The sequence below is a fragment of the Uranotaenia lowii genome, chromosome 3 (assembly GCF_029784155.1).
Source record: "Uranotaenia lowii strain MFRU-FL chromosome 3, ASM2978415v1, whole genome shotgun sequence".
Taxonomy (NCBI): Eukaryota; Metazoa; Arthropoda; class Insecta; order Diptera; family Culicidae; genus Uranotaenia; species Uranotaenia lowii.
In genome coordinates, this window is record NC_073693.1 from 154,601,322 (window position 1) to 154,611,343 (window position 10,022).

At 37.0% G+C, this 10,022-nt stretch overlaps 1 long non-coding RNA gene across 1 annotated transcript; it reads left to right on the forward strand.

The window, feature by feature from the left end:
• Nucleotides 1-2,193: 2,193 nt before the first annotated feature.
• Nucleotides 2,194-3,039, forward strand: LOC129758530 (uncharacterized). Its single transcript, XR_008740005.1, has 3 exons — nt 2,194-2,446; nt 2,526-2,591; nt 2,648-3,039. It is a non-coding gene; the product is annotated as an uncharacterized LOC129758530 (long non-coding RNA).
• The last annotated feature ends 6,983 nt before the right edge of the window (nt 3,040-10,022 follow it).

A 10,022-nucleotide genomic window follows, 5' to 3' on the forward strand; every position in this document is an offset into this window, starting at 1 on the left:
CCGAGATCGGATATCAATATCTCGGGTTGATTACCAGAAAAACATATGAAAAAGAAGAGGGTTTTTCGTGAACATTCGTAATCGTTCGCTAACGATTACGAAGTTCCGGTCAGGAAATTAGATGACTGTTCTGATCTGAGGGCTGATGCAAGTACTCGATCACTTTTCCTTGGGCTGTGGAGTAGGCTGGACTGCTAGTATTTTTTATTTCGGGTCCGCATTTGTACCACAAGGTACTTTATAAAAAAAAACGTGGGTTTTAATTTTTTTATAAAAATGTCTTTTTTAAAACCTTCCCAAAATAGAGTGCGATTAAGAGTGTCCTAACTGCGAGCAATACCGTTGGGTGATAGCTCAAAGAGCAGAACACGGTAATTTTTAATGGTTTTTTGAGTGCGTTTTTCCCTGTAACTAATGTTTGAAACGGATCAGGTACGAAGCCCACGCGAGCCTACAAACATCATCACCACCTGGTCCAAGGAAGTCCACTGCGGGTCGACGCAGACCGTTACCGCCGAAGCCACGCATCACGGCAGCGACGCAGTTTTCCCGACAACACCCGGCGACGACCATACCAGCATCGACAGCAGCAGAAACGACGGTCTGGGGATCAACCGAAAGTTAATTGAGGTTTGATTGCCCAGCAACGTGAGTACTCAAAACCATTTCTATATCATGCGCATGATCGGAATCCCATTTTGATTCCCTTTTTGGAAATTAATCTCCCATATGAGCAAATAGCTCACTCGGCTACGTTCCCAGCTGAGGACCTAGAGGGCCCGGGTTCAATTCCCCTTACGGTATATTTTTTTATATACATAAAATCCATGGTCCACCGATGAGGTTGGAATAACCTCCGGTGGTGTTAAAGAAAAACGCACCGTTTCCTGGTTAAGTAAAAGGAAACAAGAAAAGCACTCTCAGTTACCGACAGACAAATACCCCCATCCGGGGAAACTTTGGGAAGGTTTAGTATGCCTAGGCAGCGCTAGAGGCGCTAATGTAGAGTAGGAGAAATCTCTCAGAAGAAGCGTGTATGTAAACGGAAATTTATAAGCCCAAAACCACCCACCAAAAATGTAAACTTACACTCCCTACTAATCCAACAAACAACAAACCACCACCAAGCAAATTAGGAAAATGTAAATAAATAATCAGTTGTTGCAACAAACGTTTTTCGAGCAAATAAACGATGTTTTTAATGAAAGGTTAAAGTTCACGTTTTTTTTTTCGGTTGTTCGGTAGTTTTTTTTGAGTAGGGTTGACTCTAGCTTATTCTTTTTCTTTTCCTTCCAACCCCTTTCCAGTTTCCGAAGCAATCCTGGGGAATTTGTTCGGGGAAAGTGGGTCCGCTGAAGATAATTCTGGAAATATAGTTTTTTCCAGTTAGTTGATATTTTTTGGCCAACCGAACAACCAGTCTTAGTTTTCGTGTATTTTTCGACCAATTAGTCTGGGATATTGTTGGATGGTCGACGGTTGAGGTCGGTAGGTTGAGTCTGATCTGGGCCAATACAATATACACCCACCCTATGTTGGGTCTCAAAAGCCGGGCAAGCTTTCAAAAGGTGGCTGGTCTCCTCGGAGTGGCGCTTAAATCATCCGCTAACAACCCAGATCCCAATTCGCCCACTGCCTCCCGTTGCAAGGAGATAGAGAAAAAAACTTCTTTCAAAGAACAATGTCAAAGAGCATATAAAAATTCTTTTTGTTTTGATAAAAATACCTAACATCTTTTGTTGCAAAGTACCTGTTTCTTTGAAACAAATACTTTCTTCTTGAAAATTTTGTTGAAATTCAGTTGACAAACATTTTTTGTTATGTTCTTGAAGCTGAAAAAAATGTTTTAATATCAATAAAACGTATTTATAGAAGCAAATTTATATTTCTTTCGTTTTATTGGAACAAGTTTGCTCTGCGTGATTAAGCTAGAATTGCGAAGATAAACGTATGCAAACGGCAACACAATCCTCAAGTCCAAGTTAACCCTGTACTGCATACAAGCCTATAAATGTCCACGATGTTTTTCACATTTTTTTTAGCATCATTCAGTAGGGGAGAATGAGGATACTTGATCCCCTTTTCTTATTTTCATCATATCTTTTTGGAAAAATTTTGCAACTCGCCGTTTTTTGCATTTTCTGACAGCGTGTAATTTTAAGTTTATATGCTCCAAAAGTTAGAACGCTACACAGCAAAAAAAAATGTAACGATACCCGATGTAATTTATGAAGATGTTAGTCAATCAATGTATTTCCGAAGATTTTTGATTTAATATTACATCGAAACTCTGTACAAGACATGAACAGGTCACGTAGTGTAATATCACAACCTTATATGCAATATTACATCAAGTAGCCAAGTTCGTCTAATTTGACGTTTAAGCAAATTTCAATATCGAAAAGTTTGAAGAAGATTGCAGAGCTCAGAGGGATTTTTCCTGCCGGTAAGTCATATCAATTTTCCTAAAAAATCATAGCAAGATCATAGATCCTAACTTTTTTCCACTTTTTGTCGTTTTTAAGGAAATTGAGGTCTAATGCATCAGCCAAAGTAAAAGATCCGGAGCCTTTAAACAACTGGATGTGAAGGTGTGTATTTTTTATTTCTTTTCCACCCTGTGAAATTATTGATTAAATTTTTACAGAATTGAAGTGTTTCGGTATGAAACCACGGAGTGGCATGGTCACCCAAGGGACATCCATTTATAAACACGAAGTTTCATCGACTAGAATTCTGTTACGCGTAGAAATATTGACGAGGGATACCGCGTTAACGTTCCATCGAGATGCTGGTATCCGGGAATTCAGTTCCTGAAGCTTTAAATCTGTAAATTGAGCAGTTTCTGCACCGCGAGATTGTCTGGATTTGGTTGTTGTGAATGCATTCCTTCTTAAAATTTTAGTCGGTTTGCTTAAAAAGGAGTTCGGATCCGTATTCGGATAACCAGAAAAGGGAAGACTTTTTCCCCGCTTAGGACAATCTTGATCAGAAAATGTTAATAATTAATAATATAGTGAAATATAATAAATTTAATTTACCAAAAGATAAAAAAAATAAGTATACATCAAGCCTCTGAATAATTTTTTCGAAAATAAATTGCAATTTTAACCTGATTTCATTACCCAATCCTAATATTCACACGTAGGAGAATCTTTAATTTTAATTCTAAGTCACATCTAAATAAATGATCAGTTATCATCGAAAAATAGAAATTCAAAACGACAATGTAGATTGAAAATGGCTAACGATTTCATCAAAAGTTGTCGGTACATAATTTTCGAGCTCGAATTTGTCTACTAGATTTACTCGTTCAATTTTCTTGTACATCAAAATGATGTAATATTAGATACCATTTGCGACTCAGGTTATGTGCACGTTTTCGATGTAATATCACAAACTTTTTTTGCTGTGTACATGAAAACGTAGATGAACTAGAAGCATTTTCGTGAAACTACGTAGGCTAATGCTGAGTTTTTATCAAAATTTAACGAAAATAGTCCGGAAACTTCCATATCTCCATCCTGTTACACACCACTGTCGCCATTAAATTGTTTTGCTCCTTTATCTTAGAACAGAGCTACGACAAACAGCTTCCTTCAGCCGAATGCACCGAACCAATCATCGGTCGGAGGAAATGGCAGACAATGCGGAAACGGAACCGAAATCCAGCTGAAGAGATTCTTTCCGGTGTGCCCTTTCTCTCGTGCGCGTATTCAAGTCCCTTCGATTGCACCATCATCTTCACCTTTATCACGAGTGAGGATAATTCGAATATAATCGCCCCCGAGTTCGCCCACCAACCAACTAGGGACGGCGCAAAGAAAACAGCTCCAACTTTATGCTTCCCCACTTGATTCTCGAAATAATGGAAGATTTTAGAGCCCCGGAAATCCCACGGAGCCACTCGAAGGAATCAAAAATAACGAGTGGTAGTAACTGTTTTCTACAAGTCAAGTATTTTATGCTATGCCACTTGAACCGGCTGAAGAATGCTTCTCGATGCAACACGTTAGAAACTTGGGTATGTACAAGATGAATATTCGAAATGCTTTTGTTGAAGAATCAAAAAAACTACTCCAACCACAAATCACAATTGAAACAGAATCCATCACCTTTTGCAAACGGTTGAAAGACCTAGAAATATGCAAGCACTGGGTGAAATTGCAGTAACACAGAAACAAGTTTTCAAAAACATATGCGTCGATAATCAGGATACTTTTAACACACCCGCATCATTCATAAATATCAATATTAAATGTCAATCAAATGTCCCCAACTAAATTTTAATTGAAAAAATTGGATGCAAAAAGAAGGATAGTTACGTATTCAAGCAGAAATTATTTAAGTTTTGTTTCGTGAAAAAAAGAAAGTTAACAAGTTCCGAACTTTAAAGGGAGAGTGAGGATACTTGATCCCTGGGGATACTTGATTCCTTAGCTATATCTCCAAACTGGAATGTCGTACAAAGGTCAAATGTTCTAAAAAAATGTGCCAAATGGAATAAAACAGCAATGGTTGAAGCTCAAAAAATTTTAACAAAATAAGTTTTTGGGTTATTGAACTTTGTTTGAAAAATTTCACAAAATGTGACTTGAAGATCTTTTTTCATCATTTTAAAATGTTCCTAACATGGAAATATTATAACAAAAATATTTATTCCAATACATCAATCTTTCGAGTGTAAAATGAACTTCAAAATACAATATTCTCAAAGCGATGAAAACTCCCAACTTTTTTAGAAAAAGTTTTCTAAAATGTTGAATTTGGGTACAATTGATCCCTAATAAATGCGTACAAATGATCCCGGTATATTCTTCTTCTCAATGGATCGTGGTCATTGCTGATTACGAGATTACTAATATTTATCCAATAGCTTATATTCATCCATAAATTATCTGAAGAAAAGGGCAAAAATAATTGATTTTCTCTTGTTTATAAAAAAATTGCGCCTGTAAGTATGCAATGACATAAGGGTTGAGAATAAGCTATAGAATTTTTTTTTCTGAAAATTATAGATTGTGAAATGAGAACAAACATGATCAAAATAGCCAATTTACATTCTATCTTGGGGTTTTGTTCGATTTTTTCCATGGATTAGGGCTTCCTGAATAAAGAATGAAGTCTCCCCTAACTTCAAAAATATCGCAATTTTTTTACTCCCACGAAAATGCTTCTAGTTCATCTACGGGTTCAAGTATCGTTCTAATTTTAGGAGCATAGAAACTTGAAGTGACACGCTGTCAGAAAATGTAAAAGAGTGCGAGTTGCTAAATTTTTCCAAAAAGATATGGTGAAAATAACAAAAGGGGATCAAATATCCCCACTCTCCCCTATTAACTGTAGGATAAAAATTCGAATCACCATACTATTACCTAGCTCCTATACCATGATGTAACCGAAATTGTTGTCATTTGCTTGGACAATGCTAAGTCACGGTACTAGCTCTTATGTGTGTTTAAAACTCAAACAGGAGTAGTTCGAGTGTTGACGATCGCTAAGGTGGAGCAGTAGGTGGAGCAGGTGGTCAACCAACCTTTGGAGTTCGACGGTAGAGCGGAGATAATTGGAGCCTGGAAGATGCGCATCGAAAGACGTTTGGCCAGGCTGAAGCTCTCCCACACCCTGGTTCGGATTCCGACGGATGAGGTAGACTCGCTGCCGTTGGAAGATGCCGAGGAGAAAGCCGCCAGAGCTGATAGATTCCAGAGGCGAATGGAACAGGAGGTAGCTGCGAGCTAGTGATGGCCATCAACAACAATGTACTGAACAAAATTGTTGGGGTCGATTTTGTCATGGATTTCGGAGCGACTCACCACATGGTCTTTGACGAGAGATTAGTGGAATACATCTCGAAACTGGCCAAACCGATCAAGCTGTCCACAGCCAAAACTGGTGAGTCAATGAGGGCTAAAAAGAAAAGCAATGTAGCACTTAAGACCATGGTTAATGGTACAATAAAGAAGATTAAATTGTATAATGTTGTTATTATTCCTGAACTAGAGACTCTTTTCGGTTAGAAAGGCCACCACTAAGGGAAAAAGGGTTACTTTTTCTGATGGTAAGGTCACAACTACAGACTTGGGGGATGTCATTGCTCAAGGGACAGTAATTGGTGGTTTGTATTCCCTGGAATTGGTTTCGAATATTGAAAACTCAAAGGCTTTGCTTGGAAAGAACCTGTTAGGTTTTGATACATGGCACAGAAGACTTGGCCATCTAAGTAATGCTGGCGTGATCACACTTACGACACAGAAGATGGTAGAAGGAGTAGATTTGTGCATCGAGACCTCCAACAAAAACAAAGTTTGTGAAAGCTGTTTAGCTGGAAAACAGTCAAGCAAAAAGTTCAAGAGTCTGCAAATTTCAAGGTCAAGTAGTCCACTTAAATTAGTGCACGGTGTATTTCGTAGAAGGACTTAACGAAAAAAAAAATACAGTAACGCAAATTTTTGCATGGGCAAAAAGTACAGCTTTTTCCGGTTCGTTTTCACCAAAAATTAAAATATTTGGTCGGTGACCCCCATACAAATTTTTTTTTTGAAAATTTTCTAATTGAATTTTTAAAAAAATTAATATATTTTGGTGTTTTATTATTTCGGAGGTGCTAATTACCTTTATTTTAACTTTCAATACTTTTTGATTGAACTGATAACCCAACAACATAATCAAAAACATTTTTTATTTTTTTTAAAACTAGTTACAGAGCTGTTTTAACGTAACAAATGCAGAAAAAGGATCTTCTAATCCTAAAATTTAAATATTGTCTGGCAAATCCTGTTAGCAGTTTGAGAGAGTTAAATTATCTGAAACTATTAGAACTGTCTAGAATAATATGAATCCATATATGAATCTTTTTGAATCCATTGTCTTTAAATTTTCTGATTGTGGCAACACTGGAGGTAATTTTATTGAAAAAGCTCAATGATTAAGAAAATCAGTAAGCACTTGGAAGATATATCTTTTTTTTGTAAATACGTTTATCGTGATGCGATCTGGAGTAGCAAATTTCGTCGTGCAGTAAAACAATCATAACTTCTACAATTTCATACCAATAATGGTAAAAACTATAGAAATCATTGGTTTGAATAAACCATAGAAACCCTTAAAAAACCCTAAATCTAGTCTAAAACCGTCGAGAGAGTTGAAATTTCTCTAGATAATTTTTTTTCATCGTTTTGTTGATCATGAATTCCAAAATATCAACAGTACTTCATGTTTTAAGCAAAAATAAAGTTCAAATGGTTGATTAAAAATTTATTCACCTTCAATATGAGAAAAAGATATTTAAAATATATGTTATGTAGCGGAAGATAAACGAATTTCAGTGCAAATACTTTAACTTTTAAATACATTTTAAATTTTATTAAAAACTGGTCTGCTTGGATATGTTGCAATTTGATCTGAGGTAAACAAAATTTAAAATGCCAAATACGAGTGGAATCATATAAAATTTCATTTTTGTTTCCTAAAGTGCGTATCCATATGCACAGAGCCTGCAAATATAGTGGAATTATTTCTTAGAACATTTTTTAAAAAAGGAAAGATTTATAATATTTTGTTGGAAATCAATCAAATGGTGTTGAACTGTTTTGATTCATATATCATGAAAAAAATTTTAACCGGAATAAGTTTTCCAAGATATACACATTTGAATTTCAAAATGTATGTTGCATTTGGATGACACCAATTATACCAAGGTTATTCTAAAAAATAAAATTTTAAACAAAACGTTCCTATGAAAATACGTTTTTCAGAAAATCCAAATCACTTATCTTTCCAGGCGTTGACATTTTTTATTGTTTCAGTATGATAGAAACTTGAATAAAAATAGAAAAATAAAATTTCATTGAAAAAAGTAACTATTCCAATGCACTGGAATAATTTTACAGATAAAAATTTCGAAATATTGACTAAAAATATTTAAAAAAACAAAACGTATGGGGACTCACCGACCAAATATTTTAATTTTGCCTGAAAATGATTCAGAAAAGGTTAAATTTTCCATTTCTGAAAAAAGTAGAGTTACTGTATTTTTTATTTTAAACATCTTCTATAAACACACCGTGAGTGCACTCTGACGTTTGCGGATACATGGAAGAAATTTATGGTCATCGATATTTCATGACATTCACAGATGACTTCTCGCATTTTACAGTAATCTACCTAATGAATCGCAAGAGCGAGGTTATTGAGAAGTTTAAGGAGTTTGAAGCGATGGCAACGGCGCATTTTAATCCAAAGTTGTCTACACTTAGATGCAAAAACGGCCGTGAATACGTTGGACGAGATTTTCAAGAATTTAGCAAGGCAAAAGGCATCCAATTGGTTCTAACAGTGTCATATACTCCTCAGCAGAATGGCGTGAGCGAAAGAATCAACAGAACGTTGATGGAGAAAGTACGAGCAATGCTCTACGAATTCGATCTTCCGAAATCGTTGTGGAGCGAAGCTGTGTTCTGCGCAGCTTATCTCACAAATCGATCGCCCACACGAGCTCTTGTGGATAACAAGACGCCATTCGCAATGTGGTATGGCAAGATGCCTGACTTGAGCAATCTATGCATTTTTGATTGTAATCCCATAGGTACACCAATGGATCCGAATGTGCAGTGGACGAAGACGAAAGATGGTGAAACAAACAATCATCCATTCAAGGAACTGCTAGGATGTTTGCAGAATCTGGCTCTTTCAACGAGGCTGGACATTTGTGCAGCGGTCAGCGCACTCAGCAAGTTACAAGCGACGCCTTTCGATGCGCATTGGACGGGACTAAAGCGGATTCTACGATATCTGCGTGGTGCGACGGAGGCAAAGCTGGTCTACACTAAGGGGCTAGTAAACCCTGTTCTACTGGGATATGCCGATGCCGACTTCGCAAACGATGTCGAAGACAGAAAGTCTATTTCTGGTCATGCTTTCTAGGTATTTGGTAATCTAGTTTCGTGGTCAACGAAACGTCAACAGACGGTCAGTCTGTCATATATACAATCAAGGAAGGAATTTGGTTAACACACCTCCTTGGCGAGCTAGGTGTGGCTAACACCGACTCTTTTCTAATTATGGAAGACAACATCCCTTGTACTCAATTCACAGAAGAACCTAGGAGTCATCAACGGATGAATCATTTGGACCTGAAATATATATTCGTTCGAGAGCTGGTTAAGCTTCGGAAGGTTCACATCAAACACATCCGTTTGGAGGACCAAAGACCGATGCATTTACCAAGGGGTTTCCCAAGGCAGAGCATCGCAAGCTGTTCGAGTTACTGAACGTGCGAATTGAAGGGAGGTTTACTCCGCGGCGATTAATGTATACTGACGAACCACGTGGCAAATGTAAACAATAAAAGAGAGGCGCAAGTGAGAGAGAACTTCAATTCGCTATTGTTCTAAGAATCGACGAAGAGTTATTTTTTAAGCCTTTGTTATCTGGTGTTGTTGTTGGAAACCTGAGACGGTCTCAGTGTCTCCCGAAGAAAATAGGAGACGCTGAGACCGTCTCGAGACGAAGCCGAAATTTGCGGCTTTATCGGTGAGGGTTTAAGAGTTGAATTTTTTTTTGTACATTTATTTAACGAGGGTATGTAACATAAGTTTTCACCCTTAAGAGTTGAAATGAAAGACGGATAGTAGATCAGAAGAAAATTCTAAGGTGGTGAAAAGAGCAAAGACATGACCACATACTAGATTCTTTGTCCCGCACCAATACTGTATTGAAGAAGTAGTACCCAATAGAGTACTCAAAACGTAGTGCTTCCTCTATTGGGTACTACTTCTTCAATACAGTTGATTGGTGCGGGACAGAGAATTTAGTATGTGGTCAAGCTTCTATTTCAAATGCTCTTCGTTCTTTTCACCACCATAGAATTTTCTTCTGATCTACTATCCGTCTTTCATTAAACTCATTAACCCTCACCGATAAAGCCGCAAATTAATTTCATAATACAAAATAATATTACATCTTTTTGATATCACAACAATTTTAAATGAGCTCCATCACTTCAATATATTCGACATTGG